The sequence below is a fragment of the Salmo trutta genome, chromosome 38 (genome assembly GCF_901001165.1).
Source record: "Salmo trutta chromosome 38, fSalTru1.1, whole genome shotgun sequence".
In the NCBI taxonomy this organism is placed as follows: Eukaryota; Metazoa; Chordata; class Actinopteri; order Salmoniformes; family Salmonidae; genus Salmo; species Salmo trutta.
In genome coordinates this window covers 9758799-9786308 of record NC_042994.1, presented here as the reverse complement: position 1 = coordinate 9786308, position 27510 = coordinate 9758799, and the positions used below count along the sequence as shown (strand labels likewise).

Genomic DNA, 27510 nt, shown 5'->3' with positions numbered 1-27510 from the left:
TAAGCATTTCACTGTTAGTCTACACCTGCTGTTTACAAAGCATAAATAAAAAGGATAAATCCAATTTGATATGATTTTGAGCCAAAGGACATACAATATTACTGTGTTATATGTTACAGCTTCTCTTTCCTATCCCTCAGCACAATACATATAATAGATATTTTTTGCATTGCAACACATAATTATTATATATTGATTGGGCTGCGGTTGACAAATGCTCCAGATCAGCAGAGGTAGGAAGACTGAGCCCTGGGGGACTCCATGTCAACACAGTCAGCCAGGTCAGGGTTGGCTGACTTCCACTGGCTGACGTTAGCTACCTCCCAATCACAAAGTGATTTACATCTGGGCAAAGCAGGTTAGGCAAGTGCCCATTATAGTAATGACGCTGTCAATGATTTATCAATTAATTACCTGTAACGCCCTGGCCATAGAGAGGGGTTTTTTGTTCTTTATTTTGGTTAGGCCAGGGTGTTACATTGGGTGGGCGTTCTATGTTTATTTTTCTATGTTGGTTTGTTTCTTTGGTTTGGCCATGTGTGGCTCCCAATCAGGCACAGCTGTAGTTTGTTGTTACTGATTGGGAGTCACACATAAGTAGCCTGTTTTTCCTTTGGGTTTTGTGGGTGATTGTATTCTGTTAGTGTGTTTTCCTGACAGGACTGTTTTGCTCTCGTCTTTGGTTTATTTTTGTCAAGTTTTCTCTTTTTTCAATTAAAATTCTAATGATGAACACATCCTCCGCTGCACCTTGGTCTAATTCTGACGACGGCCGTTACATTACCTAGCCTGAACCAACAGGACGCAACAAAGCCAGAGCTCCCTCTAGGACTCACTATGGCCTTGTCTGGCCTCAGTGTGATTAGGAACCTCCCCCAATTTATTGACAGGCTATCAAGTGAAGTTATGATGTTATGGTTGCTTGAGATAATAGTTATAAGGGACCGAGTGAGTCCAATGAGGGTACAGTGTCCAGTTAAGGACATTACAGGTGAATGTCCACAGCTTTGGTAATGCATTGATTCAATTTCTTTCCATTAAGTCAAACAAATGTATGGTGTCCAGCTTTGTATATTATAGTTGTGCAGACTCCTAGGTTGTTTAAGTTACATATTATTACTAATCTCTCCTCACTTATTATTAACATAATATATCAAGTGTTATATCTATGTATATACAATGAACAAAACATAAACACAACATGTAAAGTGTTGGTCCCATGTTTCAGATGTATATCTGTACTTCCAGTCATGTGAAATCCAAAGATTAGGGCTCTAATGAATTTATTTCAATGGACTGATTTCCTCATATGAACTGTATCTCAGTAAAATCTTTGAAATTGTTGCATGTTGCGTTTATATTTTTGTTCAGTATATAACCTCTGTTTTCAGTATAGTCACTGTCCCACTTTGGAATCAACCCCTGGACCTTTTGTTCCCAGCACAACAGAACAACAGGCTGGTGCATTGTCCCCCTCTTACGCAATATGCAATCAGTAAACATTTCAGACCTTGACTTTGTGTATACTTCAAAGTCAATTAAAAGTTGTATTGCTTTTCACTCTGAACATTGAAGTTTCTCAAAGAGATTGTTTTTTTTTATTTTTGCCTTTCACTGTCTCTATCACCAGCTGTAGAGATAGAGAGAGAGAGAGAGAGAGACATGCCATGTGGTCAGGAAGTTTGTGAAATGTATCATATAATAATTTCAGTCCAAAATAATTAAAAACAACTATCACTGGAGACTAATGGATTCTAATTACAACTCATACAGTCTGACCTGACATTGCTGGCATTTACAAATGTATCATTGCTTTTCTCTTCCCTGCCTTTTGAAGATAAAAAAACAACAACAACCTACAGTCCTATTAACAACCCTCATCTTCTCTACGTTATTATAAACATCACAAAACAAGCTAAGCAGAGACAGACGTTAGGAGCAAATTATCCATAAAAATATCTGATAATTGGAGCTCTGACACCGAAAATGAAACAAATGAATGGGATCCTAAAATAGTGTATAAAATACAAAATTGGCTTAAATGGGACAACATACACAAAGCATCATACAAAATGTTTTATGAACAATGAAACTTCTGTTGATCTACTCATGTTTAGATTTGTGATAAAAATATATGTTTTCACATGTTCTATTTTACTGCAAATGTGAGTTATTATACTAGTACACTATAATTACCACTCAAAGTCGTGGGCCCGACAGATACATGACTCAGCAGAGAGGACTTTGGCGTAGTCTTTTCCCAGCATGCAATAGTTTCCTGGTCTGCATTTCATATAGATCTGTTTCTGGCCCATCACACACGGCACGTCCTGTGAAACACATACAGGCTATTAATCCATATAGTAGCCTATTGAGCTTATTGGAACTACCCAAACACTGTAAGTACCATGTAAAAACATTTGTCATGGGGTGGGTTTAGTATTTTTTTAATTAGTCCAGCGGAGGGTCAGGAATTTTGTAATCAATTAAATGCCAAATTGCTCAGGGTTTGAGAATTAGTTGTTTATTATATTATCTCAATGTGTGCCCGATGATGCCCTCATCACTGACTCTCTGCTGGGCGTGCAATATCAACTGCACCTAGTGTGGTCTCAATAAAATTATCCCTAGCCTATACTACAGTGTCTTCGGGAAAATATTCAGACCCCTTGACTTTTTCCACATTTTGTTACGTTACAGACATTCTAAAATGGATTAGAAAAAAAAATCCTCAGCAATGTACACCCAATACCCCATAATGACAATGCGAAAACAGTATTTGGGAAATTCTGTTAATTTTATAAAACCTCAAAAACAAAACAGTATTCAGACCCTTTGCCAGGAGACTCGAAATCGAGCTCAGGTGCATCCTGTTTCTATTGATCATCCTTGAGATGCTTCACCAACTTGATTGGAGTCCATCTGTGGTAAATTCAATTGATTGGACATGATTTGGAAAGGCTCACACCTGTCTATATAAGGTCCCACAGTTGATAGAGCATGTCAGAGGAAAAACCAAGCCTTGAGGTCAAAGGAATTGTCCGTAGAGCTCCGAGACAGGATTTTGTTGAGGCACATTTCTGAGGAAGGGTAGCAAAAGAATTCTGCAGCATTGAAGATCGCCAAAAACACAGTGGCCTCCATCATTCTTAAATGGAAGATGTTTGGAACCACCAAGACTCTTCCTAGTGCTGGCCGCCTGGCCAAACTAAACAATTCGGGGAGAAGGGCCTTGGTCAGGGAGGTGACCAAGACCTGACAGTCTCTCTGACAGCTCTGGAGTTCCTCTTTGGAGATGGGAGTACCTTCCAGAAGGACAACCATCTCTGCAGCGCTCCACCAATCAGGCCTTTATGGTAGAGTAGCCAGATGGAAGCCATTCCTCAGTAAAAGGCACATGACAGCCCACTTGGAGTTTACCAAAAGGCATCTAAATACTCTCAGACCACGAGAAACAAGATTCTCTGGTCTGATGAAACTAATGCCAAGCATGATGTCTGGAGGAAACCTCACACCATGCCTACAGTGAAGCATTGTCGTGGCAGCAACATGCTGTGTGGATGTTTTTCAGCGGCAGGGACTGGGAGACTAGTCAGGATTGAGGCAAAGAACAGAGAGATCCTTGATGATAACCTGCTCTAGAGCGCCCAGGACCTCAGACTAGTTTGAAGGTTCACTGTGCAACAGGACAGCGACCCTTAGCACACAGACAAGACAACACAAGAGTGGCTTCGGGACAAGTCTCTGAATGTCCTTGATTGGCCCAGCCAGAGCCCGGACTTGAACCCGATCAAACATCTCTGGAGAGACCTGAAAATAGTTGTGCAGCAATGCTCCGCATCCAACCTGACAGAGCTAGAGAGGATCTGCAGAGAAGAATGGGAGAAACTTCCCAAATACAGGTGTACCAAGCTTGTTGCGTCACACCCAAGGAGACTCGATGTTGTAATTGCTGCTAAAGGTGCTTTAACAAAGTAAATGGTCTGAATACGTATGTAAATGTGAAATGTTAATTTTTAATAGATTAGCAAAAAAACAATTAAACTTGTTTTGCTTTGTCATTATGGGGTATTGTGTGTAGATTGAGAACAAATATTTAATACCTTTTAAAATAAGGCTTTAACTTAACAAAATGTGGAAAAAGTCAAGGGGTCTGAATACTTTCCCAAGGCAACAAATATACTATAGGCCTAGGCTATACGAATAGCATGCAAGGAGAAGCACAGGGCAAAGTTATATTTAGAGGAAAATGTACTTCCTTGCGAGTTTTTGCGTTGCTGGGATGGTGTATATAAAACTAGGTTACACTGCATTACACACTGCAATGGATAGGCGTTCCCAATCATGAGCCCCGGCCTGTCCTGCTCTTGCTGATGTAAACCCTTTTGTGCTGCCTAACAAATGACTGTGCAGTGTACGATGGCACTTTACGTGGCGAGTCAAAGGCTTCTTCCGGATTTTTTATTTGTCCAAAAAAGTATATATCTAATTGCGAGGAGTAGGCCTACTGATGTCCTGTTCAGTTTGAGAGGGAGAGAACAAAGATGAAAAGGAAGACCGGAGGTGAGTTTGCTACTGATATAATTGAAGCTGTTTATCAGATTTATTGACCTCACAAAGCCATATTCAAGTAATTTACATAACTTACATTATTATGAAGCAGCAGCAGTTTAATTTGACTTTAGGCTACTAACAACAAGAGGGCTTTGTGTTGGAGTCTATTTCTTCCTATTCAAGATATAAGAAGTAGGCCTACCTGTTTGATAGATGAAATTATAGTCCACTATCCATAGACTTTGTCAGCCAATTCCTTCAGACACCATACACTCCTTAAATATCTCAGGGTCAGTGAAGAGCTTGCCCGGCTGGTAATGAGGAATCGGCCCAGAAGCAGCCCTCTTCTGGGGGTCCGGAAGTGATTGAATCGGCCCGGAATCGGGTGTCGGACTCGGCCTGGAATCAAAATGAATGACTGCCCAGAATCGGCCGAAGTACATCGGGCCATTTCCGTCTACCGGATTTCAGCCGACTTTGTCTGCATCTTACCAGAATCCCCCCAGAAGCGGCCCGATGCAAATTTCTATGAATGTATACACAATTACCCGATTTACTAATTTTAAATATAACTATTATACATACAAATTATACCCATCCACAATTTGACTAATTTATTTATTATTATTACCTTTTTTTACCCCCTTTTTGTCATATCGAACCCAGCTAGCAATGAGGAATCGGCCCAGAAGCGGCCCTCTTCCGGGGGGCCGGAACTGATTGAATCGGCCCGGAATCAGGTGTCGGACTCGGCCCGGAATCATAATGAATGACTGCCCAGATTCGGCCCAAGTACATCGCGCTGTTTCCGTCAATCGGAATTCAGCCGACTTTGCCGGCATCTTACCAGAATCCCCAAAGAAGTGTCTCAATGCAAATTTAAATAAATGTACACAAAATTACCCGATTTAGTAATTTTTTGATATTACTATTATACATTTTATGCATACAAATTATACCCATCCACTCCAAAAAGAATTATGTTGGAGGAAACACCGTACACCTGGTGACCGTGTCAGCATGCATGCGCCTGGCCCACCACAGGAGTCACTAAAGCGCGATGGGACATCCCAGCCGGCTAAACCCTCCTCTAACTCGGACGACGCTGGGCCAATTGTGTGTTGCCTCATGGGTCTCCCGGTCACGGCCATCGAACTAGCATCTGTAGCAATGCAGTTTGCATTGCGATGCAGTGTCTTAAACCGCTGCGCCACTGGGGAGGCTCCATCCACAGTATTTAATGCTTACCAATTGCCTTGCACAAAGTATAAAAATACTAAAATACTACTTAAAGAATTACATTTAAATGTTAATTGTATTTTTTGATCATAGAAACAATGACAAAATATGGAAAAATAAATAAATAATGAAATGTTAATTATATTAAGCAGCCCGTGTAATCATCTGCCAGAGAGTAGCCACAATTGGTCCGAGGCCCAAATTATACATTTGGGTCAGATAACTCACACCGGAATCAGCCCGAGCTCTATCCCCACATCCTAGCCATAAGGCGGCCCAGACGACGTTTTATTTATTTTTTTACCTTTATTTAACTAGGCAAGTCAGTTAAGAACAAATTCTTATTTACAATGACAGCCTAGGAACAGTGGGTTAACTGCCTCGTTCAGGGGCAGAACCTTGTCAGCTCGGGGATTCGAACTTGCAACCTTTTGGTTACTAGCCCAACGCTCTAGCCACTAGGCTACCCTGCCGCCCATTGAGGGGGTATAAGAGGGTATTATGGCTTTTGTTTAAAAAATAGGCCTACCCGTTGTTAGCTTGTTATTTTGGGAAAAACATTTATGGACCTGATTCTACAAAGTGATCTACAATGACGTGTTAATCCACAATGCCTTATGCTAGAAACAAGCTGTGAAATGCATATGGGATATCTTTGGTTTGTCTGTATGATATTCAGAGGCTACGCTACAACCTTCTATAGCCGAGGAGACAGAAAATGTACTTTGCTTGACAAGTAATGTGTGATTCTGTCACTATCAATTGACATTCGACATTTCAACAGGTTATTAAACAACATAATAACTCTAAATCAGTCAGGAGGAAAAACAGGTAGCCTAAGAAGGAACTAAAATGTATGATTATATTATTATTATTTCCAGGCTATAGCCTGCCATTTAGGAAAACAACTGTGAAACATTTGTGACATGCTACAGGCTGGCAGGAGAGCTCAGCATTTCAACAACACATCAACAAGAGCACTTCAACAACATGCCTATACATTTTGTATTTAGGCTGTATAAAATTATTATTACATTTTTTTGTAGTTAGAATTAAATCGAAACACGAGTTTGGCCAGTCTTTGGTTTGAGGATCATGCTGTGAGCTATGCATGCCTAGTTTGTTAATTTAGTCTAGCGGATTCTCTTACGTTCCCATGCCCTAATAACAGTCAACATAAATCTATTTTGTAACAACAATATCATGGAATAAAATAGAAAATGATATTTTCCCAAATGAAAAAAAGTGCATATACTGTATGCCTAAGTGATGATGTAGGGCTGCTGTGTTAATTAACAAATGGCAAATTAATTGATGATCAGATATTTCAGTTGTAACTGGTTCTGTTGCACACATTTTTCACAGTTGATAGACAACTTTAGCTCTGTTCCAAACTGAGACTATCCTCTTATAACAATAGCCTGTAGAGATTCATGCAGTTATTTTATCATAATGGATATCTTTTCACCCCTACCCTTGTCCACGATGGTCTGTGAACCCACAACCTTCTGGCTACTTTGTCATGTAAAGCTTACAAAATGAAGAACAGTTTCTAAAACTGTTCTGTTCTGTCCGAGAAGTGATGTAAATACATTGGTATTAGGTAATCGGGACACCTATTGATGAACTGGACTAACTTCCTTTGAAGAGGTCTTAACTTGTTGTGAAGGTCCCACGTCTAATAATCTCCTTCTGTACATTTCCTGTTGAAGATGGACTTGTAGTCTATCTTGATAAGCTGCCACTTGGACCTATGGCTGAAGTGTCGTAAGAACCTCACTGTTCCTTCATAACAAAACAACAAAAAACTTTTCTCCATGGCAACTGGATGGATACACAAGTTAATATAACTCAACAAGGGTTGTCAGCGCCTCAAGTTTTCACCAATTACCTCAAGTCTATGAGTAATGGAACCTTCCTCGTTAAAAATGTCAGTCCTAAGCTAACAGACTGACGACCCTGTCACGAGTGGCCTAGCTAAACAGAGAAAACACAGCTCTCCTAGGTCAGAGCATGACAGACCCTTATGAATCTCCCATTTAGACGTCTGTTAATAAAGACGAGACAACAGCATTCGTTGAATTGAAATTCCTCCCTCCCACCCCCTATATTCTTTCCTTCCCATCACCTTATTCTTCTCTCCAAGAGGAACAGGGTCCCCAAGTGAACAAGAAGGAGAGAAAAATTACATCATCCCTCCCTTTCACCAAAAGGAACAGAGTCCCAAAAGAATGGAAGACAGAAAGATTAAACACTTCATACCTTCTCTTTCTCTTCATCTCCACAAACCCCCCCCCCACAAAAAAATAACAACAGTGTCCCAAAAGAATGGTGGACAAAAGAACATCATCCCCCCCATCTCTAGATCATTCATCACTACTCATGTCATCCCTCCATCGTCCCTACTCACATCATGATCTGGTTCTCTGACCCGGCCTCCACAAGCATCCCGTCCACGAACAGAGGCACCAAGAAGAAGCTGTGTCTGGTCCACTGCAGCCCCTCATCAAAACTGATCCTGGAACAGAGTGACTACACAATAACACATTAAATTAATCCCAAATGGTACCCATGACCTTTAGGGCTCTGGTCTAAAGTAGTGTAGGTTGCTAGTAAATAGGGTGCCAATTGGGATGCAACAAATCCCATCTCATATACTACATGACCAAAATATGTGGAAACCTGCTCATTCCAAAATCATGGGCATTAATATGGATTTGGTCCCAGTGTTCCAGGAAGCTTCTAAGAAATCTCGCTATACCCTCCGACAAAATATCAAACAGGCAAAGCGTCAATATGGGACTAAGATTGTATCGTACTAAATCGGCTCTGACGCTTGTCGGATGTGGTAGGGCTTACAAATTACTACAGCTTACAAAGGGAAGCACAGCCGCGAGCCGCCTAGTGACACAGTTCTTCTTGAACTGCACTGTTGGTTAAGGGCTTGTAAGTAAGCATTTCACGGTAAAGTCTACACTTGTTGCATTCGGCGCATGTGACAAAGTTTGATTTGATCTGATTTAGGTAGAACGCATTTGAGTTTCCCTGCGTTAAAGCCCTCGGCCACTAGGAGTGCCGCCTTTGGATGAGTGTTTTCCGGTTTCCTTATGGCCGTATACAACGCATTGAGTGCGGTCTTAGTGCCAGTATTAGTCTGCGGTGGTATATAGACAGCTACGACAAATATAGATGTAAACTCTCTTGGTAAATAGTGTGGTCTACAGCTTATCATGAGATACTCTACTTCAGGCGAGCAAAACCTCAAGACTTCCTTAGATTTCGTGCACCAGCTGTTGTTTACAAATTTACATAGGCCGCCGCCCCTTGTCTTACCAGAGGCTCAATCCTGCCGAAAAAGCTTAAAACCCGCCAGCTCTATGTTAATAATGTCATCTTCCAGCCACATCATTCGGTGAAACATAAGATATTTCAGTTTTAATGTTCCGTTGGTTGGATATACGTGTTCGTAGCTCGTCTATTTTATTATCGATTGATTGTACATTGGATAATAGGACCAATGGTAAAGGTAGATTACTCTCTCGGCGACAGATCCTTACAAGGCACCCGGACTGTCGTTCACGATGTCTCCGTCTTTTCCTTCTGCGAATGACAGGGATGAGGGCCTTGTCGGGCGTCCGAAGTAAATCCTTCCCATCCGACTCGTTGAAGAAGAAAAATTCCTCCAGTACGGGGTGAGTAATCGCTGCCCTGATATCAAGAAGCTATTTTCGGACATAAGACACGGTGGCAGAAACATTATGTACAAAATAAGCTACAAATATCTCGAAAGAAAATGCACAATTGGTTAAGGGATCGTAAAACTGCAGCCATCTCCTTCGGCTTCAACTGTGTTCCTTTCCCCCACTAGTGCACTTAAATCGTCTAGAAGACATAAGCAGGAAGGAAGGAATTCTCCACACCTGACTGGTGCTAAAAGTAATTTCTAAATGTTTTCCAGAAGTGATATAAAAAGAAGAGAGATGTGGTTTCAGTTGAGGTGGTCTTTACTGAGGCAAAACGTGGGCGCACCAATTTAGAAGAGGATGGGCAGTATGTAAAGTACTAAAAGGGGGACTTGGTGAAGAACACTTTCCCCAATTTTCTTTTTTTTTGGTATATTTATTGCATATATTTGTGCTTTGCAAGTTGTTCCAACCTTGTAAACTGGCCCAGCGCCCTATTAAGACGCTTTATGTTGGCGTTTCCTTTATTTTGGCAGTTACCTGTATGCGTGCGGAAACATCTATGTAGGCAAAACAACCATATCCATTGCTCTAGTAATATTAAATATAGACTGATGTATGCATGTGGATCCATCTATATAGACAAAACTAACAACACAAAAACTTTCATCTTAGTAGCACTAGTATGATAAATGACCACTGAGAAACCATACTTCCCTCGGTACATGCACTCAGTCTCCCGCAGACAGCCTTTTACAATCATTCAATATGCATTAATGAAGCTTTCTGCAATCTATTATTAATATGGATACACTGCTGAATCAGAGTCTCCGAATATGGGGGAAATGTGGGGAGGGTTTAAGAGTGTTGGCAGAGGGCTAATTCACACTCTCTCACACAATCACACACCACTGGGCTAACAGAAAGGAGCATCATCATTGTTACGAACCGGCTCAGAGTTCGCAACAAAAGGGAGACAACGTGGAGACAAGGAGTATCAAAAATATATATTTATTAGATACCACAACTAGCACAACCAAAAACAAGGTGTCTGCATGGAGAGAGTCTCCCAAAGACTGTGGAAGAGGTCTATTTATCCTGGGACACACCCGAGCCCAGGTGTTTTCCATGTAGCTGACGACCCTTCCAACTCCGCCCGCTGGCATCCTAATAAGGAACAAGAGCAAAGAGAGAAAATACAGCAGACAGAGTGGGAGGGTCGTCACATCATCATGACCATTACATTACCTGAATTATCTAGCTAACCCTCCCTCCATCTCTTCCTCCCTCCCTCCTACCACTCACTCATTCAAAAGTTATTTATAGCTCTAAGTAGGGAATCAGGTAGGCCTACCACTGGGTATTAACTGTGTTAGGCAAGTTAGGATGTTCTGTAATTATCAGAGTTGAAGTTCATACCTCTGGGAGATGGATTGAATCAAAAACCTAACACTAAGATTAACTCGACTTGGAGTTAGAGAAAAACATTTAGATTGAAGGAAAGATTATCCAGATTGATCTTTCAGCGATACATACAGCATAACTTCAGTTTACAATAGTTTGTGATTAGCACATGCATGCATACCCAGAGGGTTAAACTAGTTAAAATAACATCATACTGAACAGAAAACTGGATTGGCATCATTTCAACCAGTTTTACAGACTGGGTGTCACCATCAATTTCAATTCTAAGCCTTTTGTAAACCATTAACACACATGTTAGAAGGCGCAGCAGCAGTAGTAATAACATTGTTAATGACTTCTGACTTTGAAGATCAGACCCATATCTCACTCCTCTACCTCCCTCCATCACACCTGCCAGTGTCTGGGTGATAAACTGGGGATTCATCCTGAGAAAGAAGGAAAAAAAGGAGAGGGGACGATCTGCAATGATTGTTAATGTGATGACATAGGGAATAACAAGACTATTACCAGTCCGTTGGTGTCGGTGATAGGTGTCATCCCATGTGCGCACACACACACACACACACACACACACACACACACACACACACACACACACACACACACACACACACACACAGTGAACACTTAACTCATACAGGTCCAGCATCTGGGTGTTCTTGACGTTCTCCATGGCCAGGGTGTCGGAGAGGTACAGGTTGTATGTGTCATTCTGGTTCCACTCCTGCACTGCCGCGATGATGGATCTTATGGGTTGGGGTTGTAACAAGCTGCCGAGTACGTGTTGGGTGTCACAAGATCAGGTCTGGTGTGCATATTGAATGTTTAACACTATAGCTGCCAATGTTCTCTACACAACATATAGTGTCTTTTAACAGCTGTAATAGAAGAGTGAGACTGCACACTATGAGATTACACATCATTGTGTAATAATGCTACTAATTACTTCAAATTAAATAACATTTTATTTGTCACATGAGCCGTGTACAACAGGTGTAGACTTTACCGTGAAATACTTACTTAGGAGATTTTTCCCAACAATGCAGAGTTAAAAAGTATAACAAATTTGCTAAATACTAAAAAGTATTCAATCTGAATAATTGATCTACTGCATGTATATCCGGAGGCATGTCTTTAACACTGTAAAATGAATGATGCTTACCTTTGGCAGAGAATATTTTGGCAGTTTGATTTTGAAAAATGGATCCCTCTGGTAGGACACATACAGTTGAAGACGGAAGTTTGCATACACTTAGGTTGGAGTCATTAAAACTTGTTTTTCAACCACTCCACAAATTTCTTGTTAACAAACTATAGTTTTGGCAAGTCGGTTAGAACATCTACTTTTTGCATGACACAAGTAATTTTTCCAACAATTGTTTACAGATAGATTATTTCACTTATAATTCACTGTATCACAATTCCAGTTGACTGTGCCTTTATTAAACAGCTTGGAAAATTCCAGAAAATTATGTCATGGCTTTAGAAGCTTCTGATAGGCTAATTGACATAATGAGTCAATTGGAGGTGCACCTGTGGATGTATTTCAAGGCCTACCTTTAAATTCGCTTGTTCCTCAGAGAGGAACATTGATGCATAAGGAATTTAAATAGCTATTTCCAGATGTTTCTATTGAGAAAATAAAATCTCCAGGCTAGCACACAGCAGAAACGGCTCCTCTCACATCCTCTCCTGTTGTCGATGCCCTTTGTGGTTTTGAAGGTAGACGTGGGCAAATCAAATCAAATGTTATTTATCACATGCGCCGAATACAACAGTGTAATGAACATGAGGGGAGACAGAAAGTTGGTTTAAAGCTCAGGACGCAGCAGGTGTTAATTGCAAGGGACCACAGGAGGAGGCAGGTACCTGGGTCCAGGGGCAGGCAGAAGGTCATACACAGGGGGTCCAAAGGCAACAGTACAGTCAGGGAAAAGGCTAGTAACGTAGTCCAGGAGATCAGGCAATAGGTAGATAACAGGAAATCTGATAGGGTAAAGTACAGGCAGGGAATAGGCAAAAGGCGTTGTTAGTGAGGCAGGCAAAAACTATCATACACGGGAGGAGTAAATCACGGGAAAAACAGAGCTCTGAAAAACGTGTGTCACAAAACAAACAATACCTCACAGTGATGGGGTGCAAAGAACTGAAATAATTAGTGTGATAATGAAATACAGGTGTGTGAACAGGTTATTAGAATTCAGGTGATTGGGATCTGGAGAGTGAGCTGCGTTCAGGGGATCTAGGTGTTTGAGAGTCTGAGCTGGAAAGTGACCTGCGTTCAGGGGATCTATGTGTGTTGAGCGTGTGATTTGGAAGCAGACGTAACAAAAGGGTGTAGACCTTACAGTGAAATGCTTACTTAAAAGCCCTCAAAAAAAATGTTTTTTAAGAAAATATTTATTTATTTAAAATTTTAAATAGAAAAATCACAAGAGCAACAATAAAATAACAGTAGCGAGGCTATATACAGGGGGTACCGGTACAAAGTCAATGTGCAGGGGCACAGGTTAATCCAGGTAATTGAGGTAATATGTACATATTGATAGAGGTAAAGTGACTATACATAGATAATAAACAGAGAGTAGGGGGGGGGGGGTCAATTGAAATAGTCCAGTTAGCCATTTGATTAGCTGTTCAGGAGTCTTATGGCTTGGGGGTAGAAGCTGTTAAGAACCTAGACTTGGCACTCCGGTACAGCTTGCCATTCAGTTGCAGACAAAACAGTCTATGGCCTTCCTCTGACACCGCCTGGTAAAGAGGTCCTGGATAGCAGGAAGCTTGGCCCCAGTAATATACTGGGCTATACGCACTACTCTCTGTAGTGCCTTGCGGTCTGAGGCCGAGCAGTTGCCATACCAGGCGGTGATGCAACAAGTCAGGACGCTCTCAATGGTGTAGCTGTATAACTTTTTGAGGATCTGAGGACCCATGCCAAATCTTTCCAGTCTCCTCAGTGTAGCAGGTGTGTTGTTACCTACCCTTACCACCTGGGGGCGTCAGGAAGTCAAGGATCTAGTTGCAGAGGGAGATATTTAGTCCCAGGGTCCTTAGCTTAGTGATGAGCTTTGAGGGCACTATGGTGTTGAACACTGAGCTGTAGTTAGCATTCTCACATAGGTGTTCCTTTTGTCTAGATGGGAAAGGGCAGTGTGGAGTGCAATAGAGATTGCGTCATCTGTGCATCTGTTTGGGCGGTATGCAAATTGGAGTGTGTCTAAAGTTTATGGAATAATGGTGTTGATGTGAGCCATGACCAGCCTTTCAAAGCACGTAATGGCTACAGACGTGAGTGCTACAAGTCGGTAGTCATTTAGACAGGTTACATTAGTGTTTATGGGCACAGGGACTATGGTGGTCTGCTTGAAACATGTTGGTATTACAGACTCAGTCAGGGACAGGTTGAAAATGTCAGTGAAGACACTTGTCAGTTGGTCAGCACATGCCTGGAGTTCCACGTCCTGGTAATCCGTCTGGCCCAGCGGCCTTGTGAATGTTGACCTGTTTAAACGTCTTACTCACATCGGCTACTGAGAGCGTGATCACACAGTCGTCTGGAACAATGCGAGTCACTGGTACTTACTGCTTTAGTTTTTGCTTGTAAGCAGGAATCAGGAGTTGCACCCCTCTAGTTGCACATCTAACATGCTGGTAAAAAAAATATGTAAAACGGATTTAAGTTTTCATGCATTAAAGTCCTCGGCCACTAGGAGCGGCGCCACTGGAGGGGCATTTTTTTGTTTGCTTATGGCCTTATACAGCTTGTTGAGTGTGGTCTTAGTGCCAGCATTGGTTTGTGGTGGTAAATCGACAGCTACGAAAAATATAGATCGAAACTCTCTAGGTAAATACTGTGGTCTACAGCTTATCATGTGATACTCTACCTCAGGTGACAGCCTACCCCTTGCCAAACCCTCCTCTAATCCGGACGACGCTGGGACAATTGTGCTCCACCAAATGGGACTCCCGATCACGGCCGGTTGTGATACACCCCGGGATCTAACCAGGGTCTGTAGTGACGCCTCTAGCACTGAGATGCAGTGCCTTAGACCGCTGCGCCACTCGGGAGCCTCTACTGATGGTAGAGGCGGATTACCAACTCGCTGTCGGATCCTTACAAGGGACCCCGACCTAGGTCCCTGATATCAGTCTCTTCTTCAAGTGAATGACGCGAATTTGGGCCCTGTTCGACTCGTTAAAGAAATCTTTGTCCGGTATGTGGTGAGTAATTGCTGTCCTGATTTCCAGAAGCTCTTTTTGGTCATAAGAGACGGTGGCAGAAACATTATGTACAAAATAAGTTTCAAATAAACAAAAAAAACAACACAATAGGTTAGGAGCCCGTAAAACGGCAGCCATCTCCTCCGGCGTCATTACTTCTAACCATCTCAGAGACAATCAATAGCCTCATTATTTTCTATCAAAATAAATCTTAAACTTTGCCAAGCAATGCTCAGTGACCTGTCTTAGGAAAGTCATCCTATATGATACCAGCGCCTCAGCAAGCAAACACTCGAGCTGTTAGCCTATGCAATCCAAACACCGTGAGCAGGGAAGAAAGTGCTAGAAACCTGTAATTAGAGCACAGGCTTTAGAAGCTATTAGGACAGGAGAATATTTTTGGCCAACAAAAGTGTGATTTGTCCTTGCTTCAGTATCATGACACTAGGCGAGACCCAAATGCAGACACCGGAGGCAGATGGTTGGAGTTTAAGATGTTTAATAAATCCAAAGGGAATAGGCAAGAGAATGGTTGTGGACAGGCAAAAGGTCATAATCCAGGAGGTACAGAGTGACAGGCAGGCTCGAGGTCAAGGCAGGCAGAATGGTCAGGCAGGCGGGTAAACAGTCGAGAACAGGCAATGGTCAAAACCGAGAGGACTAGAAAAAGGAGAAAAGGCAAAGCAGGAAAACAGGAAAAACCGCTGGTAGCCTTGGAAATACAAAACAAACTGGCACAGAGAGACAGGAAACACAGGGATAAGTACACTTGGGAAAACAAGCGACACCTGGAGGGGGTGGAGACAATAACGAGGACAGGTGAAACAAATCGGGGTGTGACAGTCAGCACTAAGAAGTAATTTATTTAATCCACTTACTCTTTCGTAATTCCATTAATCGAGAATGTATCCACTAAATAAGTTGCTGGCTTTCTGGGTTGGAAATGGGGCAGGCGGAATTGGCTCATTATTATTTGATAGAAGCACACTAACAAGCCTAATTGGTTCTAAGTGCACTTCAATTGGAGGAGAGGAGAGGAAAATTAATAATTTGGGAGGAAAGAGCAGTGGGCACAGTGAGCACTCGCCAGAAACAGTCCCACATGCAGCTGAGTTAAGAAGTTCAAAATCGATGGAGAGTAACCACCGGCGCTTTTGAACTGAAAAATGTTTCATTAACCCCTTTCACAGAATCCGTCCGGCTGTGACGCAACACAAGAAAACATTGTAGGTTTCCTGAATTGAAGATGCAGTTGGAGGTTTAGGTTGAGTGGTTGTGGGTTTAGTTAGGGAGACGAATGAGTGTGGTCAAACATGGTTGAGGGATCTGGTAGACCACAGATCTATATTTCAGACCATTATTCTGGAAGAATGAAGCCAATCATGTGTAGGGCCAGGAGTTTTCCTGAACATGTGGCCTGACTATGAATAAGTCTTGGCCCGGAGTAGGCTCTAACTACATGCCAGAGTTTTTTCAAGGCATCATGTGTAGGGCTAGGGCTCTTCCTGAACCCCTGACATAGGCTACTAGAGCCTAGAGTGTTCCTGGTGAAGCCACTTGCTCAAGAGAAAACTCTTGGCTCTAATTAAAATAGTTTGGACAAGGAGCTTTACCTGACCATGTGACCTGACTTGGAAAAACATGTGGGCCTAATTCATGTTCTAATAGAAATATATCCATATCTCTCCCCTTCAAATACTTCAAACAACTAGGTAGGCCTTTGGTGTTACATTTAGATGGAAAACTTATTCATACTGGATTGGATTGGCGCGATATTTATTCAAATTTTTCCTGTTTGCTTTTAAATGTGTGCATCCTCATTTGCACAATGTCAAAGTAAATACTATTCAGGCGGCGGGAGGGAAATTAAAACATAATCCCAAAATTGCACCAGCATTACTTAGAATTCAGCACATTATCATTTCAGATTCCTCTCTCTCGCACAAATTATGATTAATATGACATACTAGGAGACTGGTGTGGAAAAATATAAAACTCCCTAGGTTTCAAATCTGAACCACAATAGAGTCCAAGTGCAGACTCTCATATGAAGGTTCAAATAAAAGGTTTGCATATTTTACATATGTCATGGGAGGTGCATTTTATTTATACAGAATGTGTCATTGTCAAAAAAACAATGTAAATTATGGAAATAGTAGAAATAAAATACACATGCAGCATAGCAATGGTTCAAGGTTCAGAGGTGAGAATTACCATTACATAATTACCATAACATATGCATATTCAGATTGCAAAATGAAGAAATAAAAAAAACTTTGTGTCAATCAATGGACCCCATATCTATTCTAATCAAGAACATGCTGCCGTTAATACAATGTGTCAAAACAAAAATGAATCATAAATATTCATATTTTTTATGAATTACAGTAGGATAGCTCTATCATGCCATTTCCTCAAACCTGAGGATCAACTAGTTGTTCCATTTGGGGCTAGAAAATATGTCAATTCCCTCCCAGTCCTAGCCAAAACAAGTTGTGTGTAATACATAACACATGCCCATATCATTCAAGGCTAACAATGTGCATCATATGCAATGCATCATGGTTTACATAAAGTGCCTTGCAAAAGTATTCACCCCCTTGGCGTTTTTCCTATTTTGTTGCATTACAACCTGTAATTTATATAGATTTTTATTTGTATTTCATATAATGGACATACACGAAATAGTCCAAATTGGTGAAGTGAAATTTAAAAAATAACTTGCTTAAAAAAATTATACAAAATTAACAACGGAAAAGTGGTGCGTGCATATGAATTCACCCCCTTTGCTATGAAGCTGGTACAACTAATTACCTTCAGAAGTCACATAATTAATTAAATAAAGTCCACCTGTGTGCAATCTAAGTGTCACATGATCTGTCACATGATCTCAGTATATATACACCTGTTCTGAAACGCCCCAGAGTCTGCAACACCACTAAGCAAGGGGCACCACCAGGCAAGCAGCACCACGAAGACCAAGGAGCTCTCCAAACAGGTCAGGGACAAAATTGTGGAGAAGTACAGATCAGGGTTGGGTTATAAAAAAAAATATCCAAAACTTTAAACATCCCACGGAGACTGGGACAGAGGTTCACCTTCCAGCAGGACAATGACCCTAGCATACTGCTAATGCAACACTCAAGTGGTTTAAGCGGAAACATTTAAATGTCTTGGAATGGCCTAGTCAAAGCCCAGACCTCAATCCAATTAAGAATCTTTGGTATGACTTAAAGATAGCTGTATACCAGCGGAATCCATCCAACTTGAAGGAGCTGGAGCAGTTTTGCCTTGAAGAATGGGCAAAAATCCCAGTGGCTAGATGTGCCAAGCTTATACAGACATACCACATGAGACTTGCAGCTGTAATTGCTGCAAAAGGTGGCTCTACAAAGTATTGACTTTGGGGGGGTGAATAGTTATGCACACAAGTTCAGTTTTTTTGCCTTATTTCTTGTTTGTTTCACAATGAAACATATTTTGCATCTTCAAAGTGGTAAGCATGTTGTGTAAATCAAATGACACAAACCCCCCAAAAATATATTTTAATTCCTGGTTGTAAGGCAACAAAATAGGAAAAATTACAAGGGGGGGTGAATAATTTCGCAAGGCACTGTACAATATGGTACAATATATTCTCCTCGGACAGAGCCTTACCTGTATAAACATATAGTCATCTTGGTGCACCAGTGAGCTGATGTCGATGTATTCAGGGAGGGGGTCATTTTTGTTGGGCTCTGAGCACGTTAGAGCCCGGCATGTTACATACTGTATACCTGCAAGACAAGGAGATAGAGATTACTGGATATCTGGATTCATCCAGCTGCAGATCATGCCTCTTATTCCTGGGAACGTGAGGATGCCTGGAAACCGAGGCTATATGTCTGCATGAATTGAACTTGAGGGCACTTTTGTATGGTTTGTGATTGACATGCAATAGAGGAGATAGTGTTAAACTTGGGACAGCATACTTACTGTGTATGTATATATAAACATTGTAATTTGACTAGTATGTTGTGGTTTCCATTCTGTAATGGTGTTTGATTCATACAATACATATAGTTTGTAAAGTTGTAGGTTTGTCACTATTCAACATGATCAACTATGATCATTCTCTGTGTACAGAAAACTAAACTGTCTCTGATTCCGGGGCTCTAACAACAGCAGCAGCAGATACTGTAGCTAGAATAAACAATCTCACAATTTCACCTATGGAGGACCTTGGGTGGCGTTGCCTTGGCGAGTTATGGAGCTGACACTCCCAGAGTGAGAGGGATGAGAGGGAAAGGCCATATTAATCAAGTATCATGCGCTGCATTTATCAGTGGGGAAATCCACTGTCACTCTCCTGGGACACGATGCTCTAAACCCAGGTGGGAATTTATTCCTTGACAGACTCTCGCTCTCTTCTATCATTTGAAGGCTGATAATTGGACTGAAAATATGGGGGCCTTTCTCTGCTGTGTGTGTGTGTAGGGCTATTCACATCCATGAGGGGTGTGTCACTCCATGTTAACCAGATCTGACTCCTTGTCTAGACCCGTTACAGACCTGGATTAAAGAAGTCGAGGAGAGAAGGAAGGATGAAGAGACAGAGGGTGAAGGAGGGGTAAAGTAATGAAAACAAGGGAAGAGGAGGAGTGGAGACAGGAGGAGAAAAGAAGGGAAGAAGAGGAGAGGAGGAGGGAAGAACAGGATGGGAGAAGATTGGGTGAAGTGAAGGAGGAAAATAGAGGAGAGGAGGAGAGAAGAGGAGGGAAGAAGAGGAGAGAAGAGAAGGAGGGATGAAGAGGAGAGGAGGGAAGAAGAGGAGAGGAGGGGGGAAGAGAAGGAGGGAAGAAGACAATAAACAAAGGGAGATGAGTCTCAGCAGAGGTATTCCACTCCAGATATAGATGTCTCATTTCAGCGATGTTTCAACAATGATGACATTAAAATAGCAATGGCTTTACATGTGAGGACGTTCTCCCCAGAGCGGTGTCACAAAATGTCAAATTACCTTAGCAACCCCCACAGCAACAGCCAGACACCGTGGATTTGTTATTCTACCAAAAAGTGGTATCTGTCACAAAAGCATAATTACGCAGCAACCTAAATATGGAAATTCTTAAGTCAGGCACTGTACAACGGCAAGACTGTGCCACATAATTCAAGTTAGTCACTGTACTGTATATCACTGTATTATATCTGTCACAATTCAAGGTAAGAACCAGATGCAGACAACGTCAAATTAACAACAGTTTCTTAATCCAACAGGCAAAAGATAGGTCAAGGGCAGGCAGGGGTCAGTAATCCAGATAGGTGGGGCAAAGCTACAGGACGGCAGGCCGGGTCAGGGTCAGGGCAGGCAGAAAAGGTCAAAACCGAGAAATTGAAAACAGGAACAATCAAGCGACAGGAACAGAGGGAAAAACGCTAGTAGGCTTGACAAAGCAAAACGAATTGACAACAGACAAACAGAGAACACAGGTATAAATACACAGGGGATAATGGGGAAGATGGGTGACACTTGGAGGGGGTGGAGACAATCACAAAGACAGATGAAACATATCAGGGTGTGACAATATCATTTTATTGGGTATACTGGATTACCTTGGACAGATAAGGCCTTCCTACGGTGTGATGTATGTCATTCCTGGTGCTGCGAGACTGAAAACCTAATTGTCTGTAAGCATGGCTTGAGGGGCCCGGGGCATTAATACTGAGAGCCAGAGTTTAAAGTCCTTGAAGGGGTTGGACCATGCACATTTTTTAGGATATGTAATGAAAAGTAGACACCGGATTTATTCAAGTTGCTGTGGACATAGCTGGCAGCAGCTCGGGACAGACACACACACACACACACACACACACACACACACACACACACACACACACACACACACACACACACACACACAGCATCCCCTTTATCGCTAGGAAGGAAAGCAGTTAGGCAGAACAAATTCAGAGCTACATTTGTGATGAGTGTGCACTTTCTCAGAATGGGGACGGCCACTGCGGTTGGCTGTTGGGGGGGATGAGGGCTGACATGATTAGATGAGAGGCAACAGGAACTTCCTGGGTGATCTATTACTCATGCCACCGGGCACGACTTGTTATACTGTATCTTCCTATTTTATGTATATACAGTATGCATGGATAACCCCCAATGAAAAAGTAATGAGTGTTTAGATAGGTTCAATTGCCATGATATCTTAGAAATGAACCAGAATGTGACATCTGAGAGGCAGAATGTGAAATGGTGACACTGTGGATGTAGATTAATCTCAGTCCAATCATATCAACAGTGGAAATGAGCAGAATGGTACACAACATTTCCCACCAGCAACACTAGTCATTCAGATAACGTGTTGAAACGTATTATCAATGTACTTCACAGTCTCTTGCACTGCAGAAAACAAACCACACATTGTTCCACAGACTGCTAGTGATGCTCCAAAACAGTTTGTGATGAGAGTCTGAGTAAACAAAGGAAAAGATCAGGAGCAAAGGATGATGAGAAGAAAGAAGACAAGCGTATGACTCACAAGTAGAACCTCTTCACATGCTCATGAACCAGCTGCTATTTTCTCCCAATGTCCAGGAAGGCGTACAACTGTAAAGAAGAACATAAAAAAGAGAGAGAAAAGAGTGATAGAGAACATATCAGTCTACTTATCACAAGACAGGAAGTAAAGTGACCATGGGCTTGAGTCATGGCAGGATAATGCTAGGAAAGAGCGTACCCATGAGCAATATAGCGTGACACTCTCCAAATTTAAATTAGCACTAGGAATAGATAAAGCACTTCATGTCCAAAATGTTTGTTGAAAAATAGGTTTAACATCATAATTTGCTTTTCATGGAACAGCAAGACCTTATGTGGATTTCCAGTGACCAAATTAAGTGGAGTGCTTATAAATGAAATTATGCATAAAACAAAAGGACAAAATTTTTCCAACCCCTATATATCAGAGAGAGAATACAAATCTCGATTGCTACTGTTGTGACTTGACTTAAATTCATCTGATGACTGTTATTTATTTAATCCACTAACTATGTTTAACCAGTTATGACTAGGGGGCAGTATTTTCACGGCCCGATAAAAAATGTACCCGATTTAATCTGATTATTACTCCTGCCCAGAAACTAGAATATGCATCTAATTATTAGCTTTGGATAGAAAACACTCCAAAGTTTCTAAAACTGTTTGAATGGTGTCTGTGAGTATAACAGAACTCATTTGGCAGGCCAAAACCTGAGAAGATTCCAAACAGGAAGTACCCTGTCTGACCATTTCTTGGCCTTCTTGATTATCTCTATCCAATACAGGGGATCTCTGCTGTTACGTGACACTTCCTACGGCTCCCATGGGCTCTCAGAAGGCGGAAAAATGCTGAATCGTGGCTTTGCAGGCCCTGGCTGAAAAACATTAGCGCGTTTGGATAGTGGCCAGTCAGAGTACTATGAGACTGAGGCTCGTGCACGAGTCGACTCCATGTTTACTTTCTCTCTCTTTGAACAAAATCCACCACTCCCGGTCGGAATATTATCGCTTTTTTACGAGAAAATGGCATAAAAATTGATTTTAAACAGCGGTTGACATGCTTCGAAGTACGGTAATGGAATATTTAGCATTTTTTTGTCACGAAACGCGTCGGGCGCGTAACCCTTCGTCACCCTTGGATAGTGTCTTGAACGCATGAACAAAACGCCGCTATTTGGAAATAACTATGGATTATTTTGAACCAAACCAACATTTGTTATTGAAGTAGCAGTCTTGGGAGTGCATTCTGACGAACACCAAAGGTAATCAAACTTTTCTAATAGTAAATCGGAGTTTGGTGAGGGTCAAACTTGGTGGGTGTCAAAATAGCTAGCCGTGATGGCTGGGCTATCTACTCAGAATATTGCAAAATGTGCTTTCACCGAAAAGCTATTTTAAAATCGGACACCTCGATTGCACAAAGGAGTTCTGTATCTATAATTCTTAAAATAATTATGTTTTTTGTGAACGTTTATCGTGAGTAATTTAGTAAATTCACCGGAAGTGTTCGGTGGCAATGCTAGTTCTGAACGTCACATGCTAATGTAAAAAGCTGGTTTTTGATATAAATATGAACTTGATTGAACAAAAAATGCATGTATTGTATAACATAATGTCCTAGGCGTGTCATCTGATGAAGATCATCAAAGGTTAGTGCTGCATTTAGCTGTGGTTTTGTTTTTTGTGACATTATATGCTAGCTTGAAAAATGGGTGTCTGATTATTTCTGGCTGGGTACTCTGCAGACAATCTAATGTTTTGCTTTCGCTGTAAAGCCTTTTTGAAATTGGACAGTGTGGTTAGATAAAGGAGAGTCTTGTCTTTAAAATGGTGTAAAATAGTCATATGTTTGAGAAATAGAAGTTTTTTTTTTTTTTAGGAATTTGTAATTCGCGCCACGCCTATCATTGGATATTGGAGCAGGTGTTCCGCTAGCGGAACGTCAATATGTAAGAGGTTAATTGTTACCTGATAAAATTAACCATGTAACAATTAACCTGTTGGGGCTAGGGGGCAGTATTGAGAATTTTGAAAAAATATGTGCCCATTTTTAACTGCCTCCTACACCAACTCAGAAGCTAGGATATGCATATCATTACCAGATTTGCATAGAAAACTCTGAATTTTCCAAAACTGTTTGAATGGTGTCTGTAAGTATAACAAAACTCATATGGCAGGCAAAAACCTGAGAAAAACAAAATAATTTTGTGGCTGTACTATTTTTCGAGTCATTGCTAATAGATCACACAGTGACAAAGGATTCATTTCGCACTTCCTACGGCTTCCACTAGATGTCAACGATCTTTATAAAATTGTTTGAAGCGTCTATGATGAACAGAGACCGGATGACAAGGAAGAGAAGTTGAGTCCCTGGGATGTCGTCACTTCATTATTGCTCGCACCTGCGCGTTCATGTGAGTTCATGTGAGGCGAGACATTTTTCAAAAACGTTTTTCAAGACACAGGAGAGGTCGGGTTGAAACATTACTGATGTTTCACGTTAAAAATAGCTCTAAAGATTGATGCTAAACAACGTTTGACATGTTTGAACGAACGTAAATAGATAATTTGTTTTACTTTTCGTCGTGACTTTCCCCCCCCGCCCTACTTTTGAGTAGCCACCGAAGCGCGAACAACTTGGAGTTATTTGGACATCAATTATGAACTTTGTCGAAATAAAGCACATTTGCTGTGGACCTGGGATTCCTGGAAGTGCCAATGGATGAAGATAATCAAAGGTAAGGGATTATTGACAATAGTATTATTGATATTAGATGGTTACAAGATGGTGCTAACCTGTATATCCTAGCCTATTGTTCTTAGCACAGCACCCCGTTTATTGCAAAGTGTGATTTCCCAGTAAAGTTATTTTGAAATCTGGCAATGCAGTAGCATTTACGAAATGTTAAAACTATAATTATTTGAATGACAATATTATAATTTACCAATGTTTTCGAATAGTAATTTTGTAAATTGTAACGTTGATTGACCGGAAGCATTTGAGGGGAAAAAAATTCTGAATTTTACCGCTACTGTAAAATACTGTTTTTGGATATAAATATGAACTTGATGGAATAAAAATGCATGTATTGTATAACATAATGTCCTAGGAGTGTCATCTGAGGAAGATTGTCAAAGGTTAGTGCATCATTTTAGCTGGTTATCTGCTTTTGGTGACGCCTGTCTTTGAATTGACAAAACATTACACACAGCTATTTTCAATGTACTCTCCAAACATAACCTAACTTTATGCTTTCGCCGTAAAGCCTCTTTGAAATCGGACAATGTGGCTAGATTTAGGAGATGTTTATCTTTCAAATGGTGAAAAATAGTTGATTGTTTGAGAAATTGAAATTATTAGATTCTTGCAGTTTTGAATTTCCCGCCATGGTCTCTTGACAATGAATCCCAATACCGGGATAAGATCCCCAACTTAACTCATAAGGAATTTGGGGCAGCACGGAAGAAGTTGTTTAATGAGCTACCATCTCCCGAATTAAACTAGTTATAAGTTATATCGGTAACAGTCATTAATCATTACCTCATATCAGTCTCATTCTGAACAGTCGTAACTCTTTTGGATCTGCAAGAACCCCAACCTTTGCCCATCATTCAGTACTGCACAAATTGGTTTAAATATTTATTTACAAACTAACTAAATAAATAATAACACAGAATACACATACACACTTACATGAGACAAAAGTCCCTGGACTGACAAGATATGACGGCTTACTACACAGAGATGGAGAAAGGTGTGGGGAAGATAGAGAAAAAGGGACATTTATCATGAATACATTCTAGGACTGTCTTTACATTAATCATATACCTTGCACACAAACCGTCGCCCATTTTGTAATAGGAAGCAATGAATGTATTTACCTGTTTGAATGCAGTACTTCGTCAACGATCTCGGTTGAAACCAAACCTTCTTTTTTGGTTTCAACAAAGCACATGCTCTGATTGTCCAACAGATGTCACAATGTTCTTCTTCTTAGTTGTCCGGTCTCCAATGGGCTGTTTTTGTTCTGAACTTGTTCTTAGCTCGTGTGGATAGTCAGAGTTTGAACCCCTTTACACGGACAGCTGCAGCCTGTTCATGTTCGGGTATAATCTGGTGAGTTTATTTTCTTCACCTTGTGTTGTTTCAACCATTTCCCACATGTAGCTAACGCTCCACGTTTCCTGGTCTGAAATGTTAATTCTAACCCAGTCCTTTTAACCTCTTATGGCTAGGGGGCAGTATTTTCACGGCTGGATAAAAAACGTACCCGATTTAATCTGATTATTAGTCCTGCCCAGAAACTAGAATATGCATATAATTATTAGCTTTGGAGAGAAAACACTCCAAAGTTTCTAAAACTGTTTGAATGGTGTCTGTGAGTATAACAGAACTCCTATGGCAGGCAAAAACCTGAGAAGGTTCTGTTCAGGAAGTACCCTGTCTGACCATGTATTTGCTTTCTTTGACATCTCTTCCAAAAACTAAGGATCTCTGCTGTTACGTGACAATACCCACGTCTCCAATGGGCTCTCAGAGCCCAGGAAAAACAGGAATGACGTAATTCAAAGCCCTGGCTGAAACAAAGGAGAGCAAAAGCTAAGTGGTCTCTCAGTGGGGAAATGCTTACGCTCGCGACCCGCCCCGCCCCCGGCTTTCGGTTTTTCCCTCAGTTTACAGACAGGTAGATTCTCGGTCGGAATATTATCGCTTTTCTACGAGATAAATTGCATAAAAATTGGTTTTAAACAGCGGTTGACATTTTTCGAAGTACGGTAATGGAATATTTAGAATTTTTTTTTCACTTTCTGCGCCATGCTCGTGACCGTGATTTACCATAGGGATAGTGTCTAGAACGCACAAACAAAACGTCGTTGATGGAACATAACGATGGATTATTTGGGACCAAACCAACATTTGTTATTGAAGTAGAAGTCCTGGGAGTGCATTCTGACGAAGAACAGGAAAGGTAATAACATTTTTCTTATAGGAAATGTGATTTTGGTGAAGGCTAAACTGGTTGGGTGTCTAAATAGCTAGCCCTGTGATGCCGGGCTATGTACTTAGAATATTGCAAAATGTGCTTCATCCGAAAAGCTATTTTAAAATCAGACATATCGAGTGCATAGAGGAGTTCTGTATCTATAATTCTTAAAATAATTGTTATGCTTTTTGTGAACGTTTATCGTGAGTAATTTAGCAAACTGTTAGTAAATTCCCCGGAAGTTTGCGGGGGGTATGCTTTTTCTGAACGTCACATGCTAATGTAAAAAGCTGTTTTTTGATATAAATATGAACTTGATTGAACAGACATGCATGTATTGTATAACATAATGTCCTAGGTGTGTCATCTGATGAAGATCATAAAAGGTTAGTGCTGCATTTAGCTGTGTTTTTTTTTTGTGACATTATATGCTAGCTTGAAAAATGGGTGTCTGATTATTTCTGGCTGGGTACTCTGCTGACATAATCTAATGTTTTGCTTTCGCTGTAAAGCCTTTTTGAAATCGGACAGTGTGGTTAGATTAACGAGAGTCTTGTCTTTAAATAGCTGTAAAATAGTCATATGTTTGAAAAGTGGAAGTTTTCGGATTTTAGAGGAGTTTGTATTTCGCGCCCCGCCCATCATTGGATATTGGAGCAGACGTTCCGCTAGCGGAACATCTAGATGTAAGAGGTTTTTAAGCACTCTGGTTGAAAAGAGCGGTTCCATCATGCTGACAAGCTCTCTGACCTCACTCGGGGCGTGGCTACTATTAGGTTGCTTCTTGTGTAAATATTTTCTGACTGGATTTTAATGATTTGTATGTTCTTAGCTGTTTGCAATTCATTTGCAATTTTTCAACACATGCAGATAT

General features: G+C 41.1%; 1 pseudogene; it reads right to left on the bottom strand.

Annotated features, from left to right (window-relative positions):
* Positions 1-27510, bottom strand: part of LOC115177940 (VPS10 domain-containing receptor SorCS1-like) — a 265507-nt pseudogene that overhangs the window by 41661 nt on the left and 196336 nt on the right.